This window comes from Cryptomeria japonica, chromosome 2, assembly GCF_030272615.1.
Source record: "Cryptomeria japonica chromosome 2, Sugi_1.0, whole genome shotgun sequence".
NCBI lineage: Eukaryota > Viridiplantae > Streptophyta > Pinopsida > Cupressales > Cupressaceae > Cryptomeria > Cryptomeria japonica.
Genome location: NC_081406.1, coordinates 43,638,941 through 43,658,306, shown reverse-complemented (window position 1 = coordinate 43,658,306; position 19,366 = coordinate 43,638,941).

Here is a 19,366-nt window from a genome sequence, read left to right as displayed (position 1 = left end):
AGTACGTCTGCAGGGATTATAGCCAAGTCCAAAGGCATAATGTTGAAAATTAGTCTCTAGAGGAACTCTAATCCCTTGTTCATTAGCACCACAACCTTTTCCATGATACCCATGCTTAGCAAAAATGCGAAAACCACGACCATAGCGATCAGCCATTTCAGGAAAAGAAGGTGGTTTTTCATAAGATAAAGAATCAAACTCTTCATAGTTATAGATGTGAGAAGAGGAAGTTTGAGAAGCGGCCACAAAATTATTACTCATAGCTTCAGGCAGGGTTGATTGACTTTTAGCTTCTTCTTTCTTTTCAACTTTGTGATTTCCAGCTTCTTCCTTCTTTTCAACTTTAAGTTCTCTAGAAGGAATCTTATATTCACCCACAAAGGTAGGGTTAAAGTCAAGAGATCCCCAATCATCTTCTACAAGAACCTTCTCAGGATCAAAATCCTTTTTATGTGTAGTTTCAAGCCGAGAAGGATCTTCCTTAGGAATTCCAGATTCATCCCAAGGATTTTGATCATCGAAAAGCGAAGACTCATCGATAGGTTTCTTGTTTAAAGAGTCATCACTAGATGAGGATGGCGTAGAAGAATCTCCTTTGGAATTAGATGTTTGTAGACAAGCTTGAAAATTAGTATCACCCATCAAGGTATATGTCCTGTTGTTATAGATGAATTTAACTTGTCTATGCAATGTAGAGGGGACAGCTTGCATGCTGTGGATCCAAGGCCTCCCTAATAACAAGTTGTATGTTAAATTTCCCGGCATAACATGGATAGGAGTAGGCAAAGTAACAGGTCCCACTGTGAGAGGTAAGGTGATGATACCCAATGAAGTCTTAGCCACATTGTCAAAACCACGAATGGAACGAGAGTCAGGCTCCATAAGAGAAGTATCCACATTCATCTTATGTAATAGATTGATGCTACACACATTAAGGCCAGAGCCATTATCTACTAATGTTCGTCTTATAGCAGTGTCTTTCATGACAACCACAATCATCAAGGGATCATATTGTTGTTGGACTTCACGAGTAGGCAACTCATCTTGCGTAAACACAATTTGAGGCTTAGGATTCATCACAGAGTTAACAAAAGATGCTATATTACTAGATGTATTCGGTGGAGGAACATTCAAATCTTTCAAGGCATCTTGTAACATTCCATGATGAGCGGAAGAAGTTTGAATCAAATCCCAAAGGGATATCTTAGCAGGGGTAGTTTTAAGTTGTTCTATGAGATCATATTCCTTACCCATAACTTGTGAAATACGAGGAGCTTGAGGAAGGATTGGTTGAGGATTAGGAAGTGAAACTGGAATAACAGGAGGAGGATTGGGTTGCTTATTATTTCTAGTATGATAAGTATGGGCAACCGCATGATAACTCTCTCTAGTTATTTGCTTAGCATAATTGTAAGGACTTATAGGTTGTCTTCCTTGTACGGTAATGATTGGTTTATTTGGAGTACCAAAGGAATCATGATCATACCTCCCTTGGACAGTAAGGAGAGGAGTCTTAGGAATTTGAAAGGTGGGAGAAGGACAAGCACCTTGGACTTCAAAGAGGGGTTTGTTATATTCACTCAAATTTATCATGTTAACCAACTTAGAGGTCTTGTTTTTGTTTATAGGTTTCGACAAAGCCACAAAGTCATCAAAGGCATCATCCAACAAAGCATAATCATATCGGTTAAAAGGTTTATCTTTTGATTCAAAAGGAGACATCTCCTCATAGAGGGGATTATTGAAAACAACCATGTTACTAGATTCAGGGGAAGAGTGGATAGGAATGTATCCTTGAGAGGAATCATTCGACTTATCTTTCTCATCACACCTAAATGGCATAGTAACAAGGTTTATGAGTTTTTGGTAAAATGAAGGTTTAGCATCCTTAGGGTTTAAAAACTCATCTAAAGCTTCATCTAATTCATCTTGGCTATACTCATAATAATCATCAAATGCATGAACATTTTGCAAATAGAAATCTGACATTTTGAAAAGATTGCATAAAATTTAAACACACAATGCAAAGAAACACAAGTTCTCTCTTTTTTTTTTTTCTTTTTCTCTTTTAATGAAATGAAATGAAAACACACTAAATCTAGATCTAGATCTAACACATGCAATGCAAGAGGAAGCAATGATAGATTCACGTCGGGTTCACCAAAATGTGTAGGGGAAAAAGCAAGACTAGGACAATGTACCCTAATCCTAACTTTTGACACACATTGCGGAATACGAAAGAGCCTAGAGATATCGCACGGTTGGCTACTTCTTTTGGTGAAAGAGAGAGCCACGGGATATCTATTAGGATTTCTATTCCCTTGTTGAAATTGAAAGCTAAAATGATACAAGTTCAAACCCTAACCTCGAAATGTAAGTATGAACTAGTAACAAGTTTGCAGAATTGAGATTAAACAATAGACAGCTGTAAATGTAAGGATAAAATAAGAATGTAGATATGTACCCGGAGTCGAAATTGGATTGAAAATGTTCGGGACGGGGGCGCGGGCGCCACTGTCCTGAAAACTGCACCGGAAACCACTGTTTTGCACCCTGAAACACTGTCTGGAAACTGTCGGAGAGCTGTCTGTCCGGAGGACCAGGGCGCCCAGCGCCTCTGTCCTAGGGATCAGGGCACCCAGCGCCGCTGTCCTGGTCTTCTGAGCTGCAATTTTACACAGGGTTCTGTCTCAGTCTCCTCTTTCCGGATCTGTGTCCTGCAGCGTCGTCCGAATCCCGAAACCTGCAATAATATCCAACCCTCAAGGGAGGAGTACAAGCCAATCTTCAGTCGGTAATCTCCTATTGTTCTTCAATGCCTTCCAAGCCCTAATTGGATGAATGAATGAATTTGATAGATGCTTGATAGAATGATATTGAGTGTTGTTGAAGTCTTCAAAGATTTGCTCTTTCGCTGCATATCCAGTTCCTGGAAACAAAAATCCCCTCCCTTCCAATGAGGAAAGAGAGATTTTATGTATGAAACCCTAGGTCATAAATTCATATTTTGGCCGACCTAGAGATTGAATATCCCACCAATTTCTTGGGGTTAAGCTTTATTTTATGATTAGATCATGCTCCCAAAATTTCGGGAAAAATGTCCAGGACCATGTTGCACGGGCGCCATGGTCCCGACAACTTTTCACCAAATTTTTAGGGCCGTCGGATATGATGATTTTAGAGAGAATCCTGAAGTTATAGGTGATTTCGAGATGTTTAGACCCCGAAACCAAGCCCCCAAGTTCGAAATAGGACTTAATTAGGGTTTTTGATTAAGTGATGTATTGGAGGAATAAAATGCGAAGGGCACGCTTTAGTGAAAGGGCCCAACTTTATGATGTAGAGAATGATGAAATAGGGACCTTAGACCTAATTAATTTGATTAATTAAGTGCTTAAGGAGAAATACAATGCAGAATGCAAAATGCACTAAGGCGGGTGCTAAACTAGGTGTGAAATTGTACCACCCTAGCGAGTGCGTACAATTTACGACGCTACACTCAGTAATCACTATGTAGCATCCCTGTGCATACACTTGCCCGCATACATTGTTTATCAATAGTTTCCTATTTATAAACAATCTTCCAACCGCTTAATCTTCTTGATCACATTTCCCATGATCAATCATAGCCATCAGATCTTCAATCTTGTCCAGGTTCAATGTATCCTTCGATCTGAAAATGTTTTACCCCACCTTGGAACTTGCATTTTCACCTTGGAACTTGTGTTAGGGTATTGCGGTTCAATCTGAGCTGTAGATCTTCCTTCCGATCTTTCTTTACCATAGATTCTTTAACAATCTTCATACATGGCTTACCAATCATTTAATTCGCTCCAGCTCATCAGCTTCCTTCATTAAATATCACATGTAAACATTTAATGCATTCTGTTATAGCTCGGTTGTAACTTGGTAAATACTAAACTTTACTCGGTAGACATTCTGCCTTCATTAACCGATAGTGATAACCTTAGGGTTTACCAATTAGGTTCCTTAGGGTTTACCGACTAGGTTCTTTGCTTGGTAACATAGTATAGTATTAACCTTTCAAACAATAGCACATGTAGGATATCAAAACATTCTAAACATCATGATCTCATCATTGTCTAACTCGGTAATAGTTGCCCATTGAATAACTTATCCCCTTATTCATCATATTCTTTCTGTGTCTTTTACCGACATCTTTATACTCATCAAATCATACTTCTTAAGATATGGCAACATCATACTGAATTAGAAAATCAATTTCTTGACATCAATGACAAAATAATAATATTAAGACAGTAATCATCCTTAATCAGTTATATCCATAGTCATCAACAACCTTCTCAATATCCTTATTGAAATGCCAACAATCTCTCATTGTAATTGGAACGCCAACCTTCTTCTTGTTTGTTATAATGCCAACAATTGTTATTCATAAATTTCCATAAACATTGCTTCTTGATCATATTTTCAAATAAATCATGTTATTCTAACACCACTTATGGCTTACAAATAAATCGCCAATTCTTAAATGACCATATATGATGGTGCATTTAATGTTAGAGGGTCTGGAATGCATTGTCCAATCTTGTAGCCAAACATACATAAAAACACAACACAAGATTGTATGTAGATAATGATTGAATTTTTTATTAATGAAAATAGAATGTTCACATGCTTAGTACATTTGGCCCATTGGCCCCACATGTAGACACATAGGCTGTCATGGGCTTATTATAGAGATAACAATAAATTAGAAGTCTCTCAAATTAATTCCTCCCTCACTACTACTCCCTAATTATTCCCTATCTATTGCTTGATCCTCCCCCATTCTCCTTGAAGTGTTTATATATTAGGTTCTAACAATAGAAGTGACTTGTGTCGGCCTCCCAAGTCCCATAGTTAATGTAATGTGTGCACATGCTTTGGATGCTTGGAGAAGGCCTAAATCTTGTTGCAAATAGGTTTAGACCTATCTGGGTGTTTCTCTACCCTATATCTACCAAATGACATACTCCAAAAGCTATACAAGAATTGAGAAGGATCCACATGCTTTGGGTATTAGGTCCAGCTTGAGATCCTTCAAGATGCCCTTGCATCAGACCCCTGGTGTTATTTGAAAAGTGTACCTCACGTGTTTCCAAGTATTTTTCAAACTAATCTAATTCATTCTCTAAGACCCAAGTTGCATCTTTGACTAGCTTGTTCCTCCATTTGGCCATAAATATTCCTTAGACTCCTTATTCTGGGTGTTGTGATTGATTTGACCGTCGATGATTTGTTCAATCTTCTTTGGTGGTACCTATGATAGTTGTTGTTGAGGTAATGCATTTATGTCATCCTCCTATGCCCCATTGAACTGGTAGAGATCTGTAATGTTGAATATTGGTGAAATGTTGACACCCTCTAGTAACTCCGCTTTGTAGGTATTTCTGGAATCAAACTTTTAGATGATCTTGCAAGACCCAAAATTATTCATCATTAGCTTGTTATATGTGCCTACCGACAATGTCTCCTTCTTGAGATACACCATGATTTCATCACCAACATTGAATTCCTTCTACCTCCATTTGAGGTTTGCTCACTCCTTATACTGGCTAATTCATGGTCTCCAGGTGCTTCTTGATCACCTTGTGGATAATCGTCATGTATTCTACAAATTCCCCCACCTCCACACTTCTCTTATCCCATGGTCCGATGTCCCAAAGTTCGGTCACTCCTATAGGATGCAATTTGGTAATGATCTTAAATGATGTTTTTTGGTACTTTGGTTTACTTAGTTTTTGTATTTAATCTTTGTCTGTGGCAAGATTATGTCCCCATTCCTAGCTTTGTCTCCTACCAAGAATCTGAGTAGGTTCCCCAAGCTTCTATTCATTACCTCAGTTTGTGGGTGAAATGTTGAGCTAAACTTTAGGTTTGTCTACATATTCTTCCATAGCACCTTCCAAAAGCATTTAATAAAATTGGTACATCTTTGTCTGAAACAATGCTCTTTGAAACTCCATGCAACCTCACTGCTTCTTGGAAGAATAGGTTGGCGACATGAATTGCATCATGAATCTTCTTACAGGGAATCAAGTGTGCCATCTTAGAGTCTAAGTGATCCACCACTACAAATATGAAGTCGTGTCCCTTCTACACTCTCTACAATCCCAACATAGAGTCCATGCTAGCAATATCCTCCCAAGGTTTTTCCAAGATTGGAAGAGGTTGATACAATCTAGTAATCTAGCTAACCTCTTTTTCTACTTGATAAATCTTGCACTCCTAAACATATTTTTGAACATTCTTGTATAATTGTAGCTAGAAGAAACCCTCACTCACCAATTCTCCCTCATTGAGCTCCTCACAATACACACTTGATTTTGTTTTAACAATATACCATGCTAGATGAAATAATCTAGCCATTTGCTTCCTTTTATTACTACCAGTTCTCTACTCACCTTCCATGCCTTTGCAAAGTCTCAATCATCATTATACAATTGTTTCAAACCATCAAATCCTACTATAGCTACCCTCATCTGCATCATTAGATTTCTCCTTCTACTTAATGCATTTTCCACCTAGTTCAATTTTCCACTCCAAGGTTTGAGGATAAAGGTGTAACTTTGCATGAATTATACCCACCACATGTGTCTTTTATTCAACTTTTCTTGACTATTTAGGTTTTGGAGTGCTTCTTGATTAGTGTACTTGATACAAATTCTTTTGGCAGCAAATAGTGTCTCCATTTCTTCAATTCTTAGATTATGGCATAGTGTTCCTAATCATAGACTGAATATTTCCTCCGAGCATCATTTAACCTCTCACTGAAGTAGGCAATTGGTATTCCTTCATAGCTTAGAATAACTTCTATAGCACTACCACTAGCATTACAATCCACTTGAAATACTTTTTTGAAATCTGACAAGGTTAGTACCAGTTGCTCCATCATCTTTTTCTTCAATAGTTTAGAACTTTTCTATGTTCAAAATGCTCACTTAAACTCTTTCTAGTCTCCCCTCATTGTCTTCGTAATGGGTACACAAATAACGCTAAAATTCTTGATGAAATTTCGATAAAAAATTTCCAAACTATGAAAGGACCTTACCTCCCCAATATCCATCAATGTACACCATTCTACAATCGCTCTCACCTTCTTCGGATCTATCTTCAACTCTTTTGTTGAGATCTAAAATCCCAAACAAATTAGCTCATTCTTCATAAAACTACATTTCTTGATGTTGATCACAACTTGTCTTCCCTCAAGGGTTGGATTACTTGTATGGTATGCTAGATGTGTTCTTCTCTTGTCTTGCTAAAAATTAGAATGCCATCCAAATAAACAATGAGTAACTTACCTAAGAAATCCTTTAGTACTTCATTCATTAGTCACATGAATATTCTGAATGCATTAGTGAGTCTAAAAGGCATGACCAACCACTCATACAATCCTTCATTGGTCTTGAATGCAACCTTCCATTCATCTCCTTCCCAAATCTTAATATGATGGTATTTACTCTTGAGATCAATCTTAGTAAAGTATCTTGCATCAGTCAGACAATCCATTATGCCATCCATCCTTGGCAAATTAAAATGCTACTTTATTGTGATCTTATTGCTGATCCTTAAGTCAATATATATCCTCCATTCTCCCTCTTTCTTTAGTTCCAATGCAATAGGTATGACATAGGAACTCAATCTCTCTCGGATCAACCCCTTCTCTAGAAACTTGTGCACTTGTCTGCTCAGCTCTGCATTCTTTGGTAGTGTCATTTGATGTACCACCTTGTTAGGAAAACTTGCTCTTGGTATGAGGTTTGTGTGATGGATAATACTTTGAACTGGTGGTAGTACCTTTAGAACATTTTCTAGGACAATATCTTGGAATTTTTTAAGCAACTCTGCATTTTCCCTCTATAGTGCTTCTGCATCCCTTGCATTGGAAACTCCGGTATTGGTATTGCTTCTTTTCCTAGGTATAAGTGCAAAACAAGTGTTCTCATGCTTTAGTCCACCAAGGAATTTCCTTCCATCCACCAAATAGATCCTTGCTCCACCGCATACTACCTCATTCTGTTTTTTCTCCAAGGGATTCAAGATATATGCTTCTTTCCATCCTTGGTTATGGTGTAATGTATGTCCTAGATTTCTTTCCTATCTATCACTCCTTACAAAATATGTCATTAGGCTTGATAATATTTGGCATGTCTCTTACCACATGTGTATATCTTACCTTCACAAGATTATCAAAATTGATGTTCCCCATCTTCTTGTGCCACAACCAACCATCATTGGTTTGAGGATTTAGACAACTTCTCTAGCTGGGCTCATTCAGGTGATAAACATTTCCTTTAGTCCTAGATCCTTTTGCAACCAATCTTCTAGAGTTCACCTTCTTGATTTCAAATGCTTTGTCATAAAATGTAAGATTTTATCCTTTATCACACATTTGATTGACGTCGAGTACCTTGTTATTCAACCTTTTGACATAAATAAAATCCTCTATCTAATTATTTTCATCAATAGCTATTGCACCCTTTCCACAAATTTGTACAACCTTCATCTCCATAGTTGACAAATCCTCCATTCCACTTCTTGAGGCTAATTAACTTTTTATTGTCCCTAGTCATGTGGTTGGAACAACCACTAGCAATCACCCAAGTATTTACTTCTTATTTTAGATGAAAAGTATTCTACACAGTCATTGATTTTTCACAATATTTGTTAGCTAGTAATGTCCCAAAATTCTTATATTTTTCAATATTAACATTATGTTAGAAGCAGGGCAGCAACAATGTAGGAAAGCAGAGAGGGGTGGGGGTGAATCAATTTTCACCAAACTCAACCAAATTAACCACAACTTCAGATCTGTTTAAGAATAGTAATAGTAAAGATAAACACCACATTGACAACACACATAACACATGGATTTTTGACATGGAAAAACCGGTTAAGGGAAAAACCACAGTGGGAACCTACTCATAATAAGATGATACTCTATAGTAGTATGTATAAATATTACAATGGGGAATGCACATGCATTCAGACACACTTCCTAGAGCTCACTACTTAAAAAAAAGAAGGGCTACAACCCTGAGGAAGGCTCAATGCCTTACAAAGATCAGACAACAATCTGGATTACATGAACTAAAAGAACAGCATCTCCAAATGCTTGAATATAGTTCCAGTTAAGCACATTGTCTACATAATAACACTTCTCTGCTCTTCCACTCTTTCAAATGATAGATTCGCTTGTTTGTACATACAATATACTCTCAAATCATAAACACAACTGTAAACACACATCTTACATGATTACACCACCTATTTATACAATTAATCAACCTTAACCTTAAGGTTGGTTTAACACATAAGACCTAATTACAAAATTATATCAAATAATATATAAATCCATAACCAGGCCAATACAATGTCAGCAAGGACATAACATGGACCCAAATCAAATCCTCAAACACGCACCGCCAAATAATTCACCAAGATCATCCACAACACGCTACACCACCAAATATGTCAATAAAATCTTCAATACTGCACACCACGATCAACACGGACCACAAAAACACATAGGACACAAGTAGAGAACACCAATAAGCAACATGAATTCCACCGTAATCATCACAACAACTTAGATACCAAGATTCATCATTATTACATCACCGGAGCTCAAGAATACCAACTAACAAACTGAAAGATACACTTGTGAAGTTCTAAATCATGAACCATCTAATTAGAGGAGACACACGAATGTCCCAAACACTCTCCCAAATCTGCAACTCAAAATATAATCATTCCAAAGAAATATGGATCAAATACCACAACTCTGCAACACATAACATTGAAAAACCAACCATCACACCAAACCACACAACTCAAGAAAATCACCTCATAGCATCATGAAAATCATACTAAATCAATTAGAGATAAGTATCTCAAAACCCAATAAACTGCATTAGCATATCTGCAACAGATCACCAAAACAACTCTCTGCAATGAACCAATTCTCTAGAACACTGAAATATGTTGACATCAATGACAACAACACATTCCAACAACTCTAAAATCCAACAATCTCTCCCTTTGGCATTGATGGAAACATATGAATGTGAAAAACAATCAATGCAAAGAAACAAATCAACAACAAATAATCTCCCTCAAAAACACAAGGATCAGCTTCCCCTGAGACAAACAACTCAAAATACTTCAGGGTTTTTCATATGCTCTTCTCCCCCTTTGACAACAATACCAAAGACATATACAAATTATTACTATCTCTTGCATTTGTCCCCCTAAGAAGGACAATCTCTCCTCTTAGAATTAATTCACAAATCTAAACAATTGAATCATCCACTAACTACTCCCTTGGAGCAACAACACCAACTCGTCAATTTGGATATCAAGATTGTTGGATATTGCTGTTTCTAGGATATGTTGTTGTCATTGATGTCAACATATTCCTATTTTCTTGTGCTCTGGTGTTGCAAAGTTAATTCACATCACCAAATCATTTGAGGATTTATGATTTTAGTAATGAAGTATTTCTAGTTGATTCAATGTTGGTTTCATGATGATATGTGGTGATTTGATCGAGTTATGGGTTTCAGTACGAGGATTGGTTTTTTAGTGTTCAGTGTTGTAGTGTTTTGGTATTTAATATGTTGTGCTTTGGAATGATTATATCTTGAGTTGTGTATTTGGGAGAATTGGAGATCTTCATGTGTATCTTTGATTCAGATGGTTTGTGATTTGGTGCTCTGCTAGTTATCTTTCTAGTCCCAGTTGTTGCTATTGAATGTTCTTGAGTGTTAGCATGTTGATCGATGAAGATTTGATTAAGTGGTGTTGGTGCAACTATTGCGGATGGTTCTAGTGCAGAAGCATCTAGAGTCTAGTTACCATGTCAATTAGGTGTTTGAGTCTTAGGAGTTAGGGGTCATGTCATTTTGATTCAATAAGGTCTATCGAGACCATTTGTAATGTTATTTCATTTTTTTAGGTGGGTATGTCAAATTTGGAGTCATAATTTGCAAGTTTGTAAAGTTTTTATAAATTTGTCAATGTTGTCATCAAGATAGTTAACCTGATAAAGTGTCACTATTGTAAAAAGTTGGCAATGTTGTCATCGGGATAGTTAACACTATCAAGATTGGAAAATACTATTTAGCCGACTTTTAATGGATATGTCGATAGACATCCAAATGCCTTGTTTGGTATAGCTATACTGAAATAGGGACATCAGGGTAAGTTTACTCTATCAGAATTGCATAAAATGGTTACTCCGCCTGTATTAGTTATTCTGATGGGTGATCATGACCTCAGTTTGGGATTGTTATTCTGATGTCGATGTCCAACATTGATTTATGAGTTCGGGATTGTTATTCTGATGTCAATGTCTAAATTTGATTTTTCAAGATTTGGGAGTCGAACAGTCATGCAACCCAAAGGTCTGTTGTGACCCCAGGAAAGTGCAAATTTTGGTATAAATTTTATAAGACAACGGTTGGAAATAGATTCTGAATGTGAATTCTAATAATTTGAAATCATTGGCAACTAATTGAGAGCTCATTTTTCTGTAATTGCTCTATTTTCTGCACTTGTATGGTGTTGTACAGATTCAAATTGATTACACAGTCATGTGTATGGATAGAACATTGAATTACCTCCCATTTTCTAGTGATTGGAGTTTCTAATTTGTTGTGAGGAAGAAGTTATAGCACTTTTTCACATGGTGACTTGGTTAGTTAGGGTAACTAGGGTTTTAACAACAATTCGACCAATTCTCCCCCTATCTTGCATCAGGTTCTAATGTTCTTGTTGGTGTTTCCTAACCATATCCTATTTGTTTTTCTTGTCCGCGTTGATAATTGTGTGCTTTATTGAGGATCTTATGAGTTTTGTGATTTTCTTCGTGTTATGCGATATTTTCTGTGGTGTAGCGTGTTGCGAATGATCTTGGCAAGATTTTTGGTGGTGTTGCATGTTAATGGATTTGATTTGGGTCCAAGCCATGTCATCATGGAATTGTATTTGTCTGGTGGTTGATTTATGTATCGTGTGATGTAATTTTGTAATTAGGTCCTAAGGGTTGAGCCGACTTTGTAGTCAAGGTTGATGATTTGTATAAATAGGTGTCATATTCATGTAATTTGGATATCAGTGTTGTGTCTGCATTATCAGAGTGTGGTGCATGTGTGAACAAGAGAATTCATCTTTCTGTGTGAAGTGTAGAGCAAAGAGTGTTGTAGGGCAAACAAATGTGCTTAATCGGAACTAACATCAGGCATTTGGAGATGCTATTCTTTCAGATCATGTAATCCAGATTTTTGTCTGATCCTTGTAAGGAAGTTAGCCTTCCCTAAAGGTTGTAGCCTTTCAGAGTTTCTTATTTTGAGCACTAAGCTATAGGCAGTGTGCCCGAATGCATGTGCATTCCCCATTGTAATATTTATACATACTACTACAGAGTATCATCTTATTGTGGGTAGGATCCCACCGTGGTTTTTCCCTTAACCGAGTTTTCCATGTCAAAATCCTGGTGTTATGTGTGTTGTTTTTATTTTTCTTATCTTTGTTGTTTCTACAATTGATCTGATATGAAGTTGTGCTTAAATTGTTTAATCTGGTGAAAACTGATTCACCCTCCCCCTCTTAGTTTTCCTTTATTGTTGTTGCCAACAAAGATAAGACAATGAAGTCCACCGGATCAATGCAGCTCAATGCATCTAGTTCCCAATAGGAGGGGCAATCACCCCTAACTTCTCTCTCAAATATACAAATGTCTCTATAGGAAAAAGCTTAGTGAATATATTAGCAAGTTGTTCCTTTGTAGATACATACTCCAATCTGACTTCCTTATCACTGACCTTCTCTCTGAAAAAATGGAACTTGATTGATATATGCTTTGTCTTAGAATGCAACATTGGATTCTTAGAAATATTTATATAACTAGACTTGTCACAATATATAACATTAGGCTCATTATAAACGACTCTAATATCCTTTAGCATCTACTTCATCCAAATAAACTGAGTACAGTTGCTAGCAGCAACAATGTATTCAACTTTTGTAGTAGATAAAGAGATAGTATCTTGCTTCTTACTTGTCCAAGCAAAAAACTTATTTCCCAAAAAAAATGCTCCACTGATATTTCTTTTCCAGTCATCAACATCACCTGTCCAATGAGCATCATTAAAAGCATTTAGAGTGAAATCATCATCCTTCTAGTGCAGGGGCACCTAGCCATGCTTGTAAAAAATGGTCAATTAATGAGTTTTGATATTTTAATTCATTGTGGCATTGTAATAATTTCATAATAGACCATTTATAATGTAATAGGGGTCATTTTAGTTCATATTGTCATATTTTGTAATATTGTAAAAAAATGTTGTCATGGAAAAAATGTAAAGTTGCAAAAGCACAAAATGTGAAGTTGAAGAGACAAAGTTGTAAAGGGGTAGTTGGAGATGTTAGAAGGGGTATAGGAAGTTATAAATATCTTTGTGAATAATTTTTACATGGTTAAGTGTGGAGGAATGTGTGAGGATTATTTTGAAGATGAAATGAATAAGAAACCTCATTTTTCTCTGTTTTTTTTCAGAAATATTCTGCTCTTTTGTTTCGTACAGCTTGTACGAATGTGATAAGGGGTTGATCATTATATGGTTGGGAAGATAATTGAATTAAACTTTTTAATTCTTACTAGGTAAAAATAAAATATTTGTTAAGTTTTTTAATGGTCAAATCTTTCCAGTCACCTTGTTCAAAAACTAGGTTTTTCTAGCGTACCAGTCCTATTTTGAGACACATGTTCCAAAACAACCATATCTCTATTTTACATATGTTGTATAATGTCCAAATTATTATCTAAAGATGGTTTTATATTTTTGATATGGATCCTTTAGTGAAATTTATAATTAAAAAAACCGATTTGTTGTTGTAATTAGACCTAAAGGGCAGATTACCAGTCCATTTTTGATTGATATGTTTCAAAAACAATCATAGACAAGATTTTTATATGTTTTGTAATCCATAAAAGGTTAGATAAATATGTAAACAATTTGTGAATATATTATCGACATCAAAGGTTATGCCCATTTTTGTCATTTGTGAGGGCTACTAGTATTAGGACAATTTATGTAAAAACCATCCAAATTGGAGTGAACAGAAGTATTGAAGGGTTTTGTTAGTCCATTCATGTTTTTTCTATTTGGTCTGAGATTTCTCCATGGTCTTCTCAAGCATTTGAGTCCATAAAGAAAAAAATGGTGTTTATAACCTATGAAGTGTAGTGTTATGGTGAAGGGTAATTTGAAGTTTGTGAAGCATGGTAATGAAGTGTTGATTGGAACCCCACCTCTACATCACCTTTGGATACCATAGAAAATAATCAACTGTTCCCTTCAAGTATCTAAATATCCTCTTCACTACAATAACATGACTTTCCTCCGGATCAACTTGAAATCTTGCAACAAGGCATACAACAGTCATATTGTCAGGCCTAGTCTAGGTCAAATATAGAAGTCCACCAATCATAGATCTATACAAGGTCTGGTTAGCCTTTAGAGATTCATCATCTTTTGTCATCTTACATCTAGTCACCATAGGAGTTCAAACAGGTTTGGAGTCATCTAGTCCAAACTTCTTCAACAATTCCTTCACATACTTAGATTGAGATATGAAAATACCTTTATCAATCTATGTAATTTGCAATCCCAAAAATAACTTGATCTCACCTATCATAGATATCTCAAATTATTTTTGCATATCATCAACAAACTTCTTACTCAAATCATTATCTCCTTCAAAAATAATGTCATCAACAAAGACTTCAACGATCAAAATATTTTCATTATCAATCTTGAAGTACAAAATACTATTAGTGGTACCTTTACAGAATCCCAACTTCATCAAATACCTGCCCAATCTAGCATACCAAACTCTTAGGGCTTGTTTAAGTCCATACACCACTTTCTTCAATCTGTATACCATGTTTTCTTCATCTGCCAATGAAAATCCATTTAGTTTCTCAATACACTTCCTCTTACAACTCACCATTCAAAAAGGCTGACTTCACATCCATCTGATATACCTTGAATTTCTTATAAGCAACATATGCAATAAATAGTCTAACAACTTCAATTCTAGCTACCGAAGCAAAAGTCTCCTCAAAATCAATACCTTCCATTTGTGAATATCCCTTGCATACCAGTATTGCTTTGTTTCTAACAACTCTTTCAGCTTCATTCAACTTATTCTAGAATACCCATTTAGTACCAATCACATTCTTTGTCTTTAGATCTCGAAACAAGTTCCCATGTTTTGTTCTTTTCAAGCTGATCTAACTCTTCTTCTATAGCTTTTACCTAATTCTCATCTTTACAAGCTTCAACAACATCTTTAGGCTCAATTTTAGAAATCAAACATGTCTCTTCAGCATAAATTCTTCTCTTAGTCATCACACCTTTATTTTTATCACCAATAATCTGATTTTCTGAATGATTTAGTTTTACATACCTCAGGGTCTTCTGATTATTCTGATCCTCAAGCTCTTGAATTTATTCATTGGTAGTAGCATCTATTGGTATTATGGATGACTTTGTCAAGTGTTGCATTGGTTTTGTCATTGATGTTAACACTTGTCTTCATGGAGGTTTACATTATGTTCACCGGTATGTGGTTAGTGACTTATGCATAGTCACCTGTATGTGTTCACTAGCAGGTTATATTGTTCACCAGCAGTGATGATGACTTGTTATCATTTGGAGATCATGTGGTTATGTCGAAGACATGGATTGGAAGTTTGGTTTTGGTGTTTTTCTTATTGGTCTAATCGGGTTGATAGATTTGCCTTTACTGACAAATAAATCTAGGTTATGGACCAGTATTCCAGATCGGCACGACACGTCATGGAGATTGTTTTATTGATTGGTTATTGTGGTAAATGTATTTAGCTGACATGTTGTATCACATCAAGAATCATTTATAATTGAATTGAATGTAATATCTTTAGTGAGCTGACCTATTCATTTGGTCTTAGGTTTTGTATAAATTATTGTAAGATCTTATTGAAGATCATGATGATGAGTGTGTTCGAATATTGAAGAGTGAAATTAAGCAGATCCTTGTGCGAATCACAAAGACATTATTCAAAGGTTGAAGGAAGGTTATGAAGGTGTTTTGACACTCATGTTCAGAGCTTAACCGATACTCAATCCAGCATTGGAGATGCTATTTTGAGCAGTACATTATCATTGGATTTAACCATCCAATTGTGTAGTCAGTGTGACTCCTAATTTGTGATTGAGCAGTGAGCTCCAGGAAGTTGGCCTTTCTGCATATGTAGACCCCATTTTGTATACACATACTATCTGTAGTAGTATCATTTGATTGTGGGTAAGGTTTCCCACCGTGTTTTTTCCCTTACCAGGTTTCCACGTCAAAATCTCTGTGTTATGTGTTGTGGATATTGTTTATGTTTCTATTTCATGCATTAAGTTATACTGGTACTACTACACCCGTTAATTTGTTTTACTGACACTTAAGTTTGGTTTACTGATATTAAGATTAAATTGGAATAACTTTCATTTGGATTACAATTTATTGACTACTGGTTCACAACTGATTCACTGCCCCCCTCTCAGTTGTCCTTCCTGAGACCTAATAATTGGTATCAGAGATAAGTCCTCTTTTTGCAGAAGCCTAACAACTTGAAGAGATCCTATGGCAACAAATATTTTTAGGAAGGACAGTCTGAAGCTTGATGGAACTAACTATGGCATATGGAAGATCATAATGGAAACACATCTAAACTACATTGGAAGAGATATATGGGATGTTACAAAGAATGGATATGTTACTCCTGTTTTGAATCAACCTCATCCACCAACATTGGCTAAGGACATGGACAATGATTGCAAAGCAAGAGAAGAACTTTTGAGCACATTATTAGATCAACAAATCATGGGATTATCAGAATGATCTACTGCTTAAGCTATTTGGGATAAACTAGAGACACTGAATGAAGGAGATACCACAGTCAAAATTGCAAAATTGGAATGTTACCGGGTCAGGTATGAAAACCTAAAAATGGAAGAATATGAAATAATTTCTTCTTTTATGGAAAGAGTTATTGAAATTGTTTTAGGAATACAATGTTGTGGAGGATCCTTAAGTGAAGATGGAATTGTATCTAAAGTTTTAAGAGCTTTGCCACCAACTTACAAAATGAAAGTAACTACTATTAATGAAATGAGAACAATGCCTAATACATCAGTTTCTAGAGATACTTTGGTTGGAAAACTTTCAGCATTTGAGCTTGAGGAGTTTGGTCCTATTGTTGTAAAGATTGATTTAGCTTTCAAATCATCATCATCATCAATATCATCATCATCATCATCTGACAAAACTGATTGAAAAGAACTTTATGCAAAAAAACTTGAAGATATGAGGAGAGAAAATGAAGAACCTGAAGAACTTGAAGCACTATTTGCAAGGAAGATGCCTAAAGGTCCAACAGGGAGTAAGTATGAAGGTAAAGCACCTTTCAAATGTTTTAAATACAATAAAGTTGGTCATATAGCATCTAGATGTCTTGATAGACATGCAAGGGTAAGAGAAGAAATAAAAAGATCATATAAGCCTAACCCTGGATATCATAGATACAAATTTAAGAAAAACAGAGATAAGTCATGTTACTATGCAGATGAAGGTGTTACAGATGACTCAGATGAAGATCCAACAAATAGCAGATGGGATTTTGTTTCAATAAAGGAGGATCAACCAACACCTATTGTCAAATTGGTAGAGAAGGCACTGGCAACAAAAATTGAAGAAAAGGATGAATGGATTATAGATTCCGGATGCTCACATCATATGACTAGTGATAAAAGAAAATTCTTATCTTTTCAAGAAATTCATGGAGGTCTAGTAAGGTTTGGAGATGATAAAGCTTGTCAAATCAAAGGAAAAGGAACTATATATTTGGATGGTAAGCATAATACTGATAGTGTTTATTATGTAGAAGGTTTAAAGCATAATTTTTCGAGTGTTGGTCAGTTAGTTGAGAAAGGATTTCAGTTATAGTTCAAGAATGGAAAATGCAAAATCATAAACAAAACTGGATTAGAGATTGCAACCGGTAATCAAACTAAAGGTAATATCTTTCACTTGAATACCAGTGATAAGACATGTTTAATTGCACATATTGATGAAAGTTGGTTATGGCATAAAATACTCTATCATTTGAATTTTTATTGTATTGTAAAGATCATTTCAACTAAGGAAATAAGGGATTTACCTAAGATTGTGAAACCTTATAATCTGGTATGTAAGGAATGTCAAATGGGAAAGCAAGTTAGAACAACATTTAAGAGCATTAATGAGAAATTTAATAATATTCTTGATTTAATTCATACTGATTTATGTGGTCCAACAAGAACAAGAAGTCTACAAGGTGATAGATACTTTATGCTAATAATTGATGATTATTCTAGAATGTGTTGGGTTACTTTTCTCAAGGAGAAATCAGAAGCTTTTGGAAGATTAAATATACTCAAGGCAATGGTAGAGAATGAAACCGGCAAGAAAATCAAATGTTTAAGATCATATCAAGGAGGAGAATTTACATGTAGGGAATTTAATGCATTCTGTGAAATGAATAGAATCAAAAGACAACTATCAGCACCCCAGACACCCCAGCAGAATGGAGTTGTGGAAAGGAAGAACAAAACTATTCTGGCTGCAGTAAGAACAATGTTAATGGAAGAAAATCTACCTCATGTGTACTGGAGAGAAGTAGTGAATACATCGGTTTATGCTTTCAACAGAGTTCACATCAAAAGTGAAACCGGTAAGGCCCCTTATGAACTATGGTTTGGTCATATTCCTACTCTTAAATACTTTAGAATATTTGAAAGCAAATGTTATATTAGAAGAGATGAGTATATTGGCAAATTTGATCCTAGAAGTGATGAAGGAATATTCCTTGGTTATTCATCTAAAAGCAAGACATATAGATGTTACAATAAAAATTTATAGAAAATCATTGAGAGTACTAATGTAAAGATAGATGAACACTTTAGAGGAGATTCAAGATCTATAGAACCAATAATTGAAATGATTATAAATGAACTGACACAGACTCCACTGGTACAGAATGAAGACCCAGTCACACCGGCATCATCAGAAAACTCAACAGTGACTGAAGAACAATAGCATGTGAATGTTAATAAGAACAAACTTAGGTATGTAAGATTGAATCATTCAGAGAATCAGATAATTGGAAACAAGAATCAAGGTGTTATGACTAGAGGAAGACTGGAAAATGAAGAGGTATGTTTAATTTCTCAAATTGAACTAGCATATGTCATTGAAGCATGTAAGG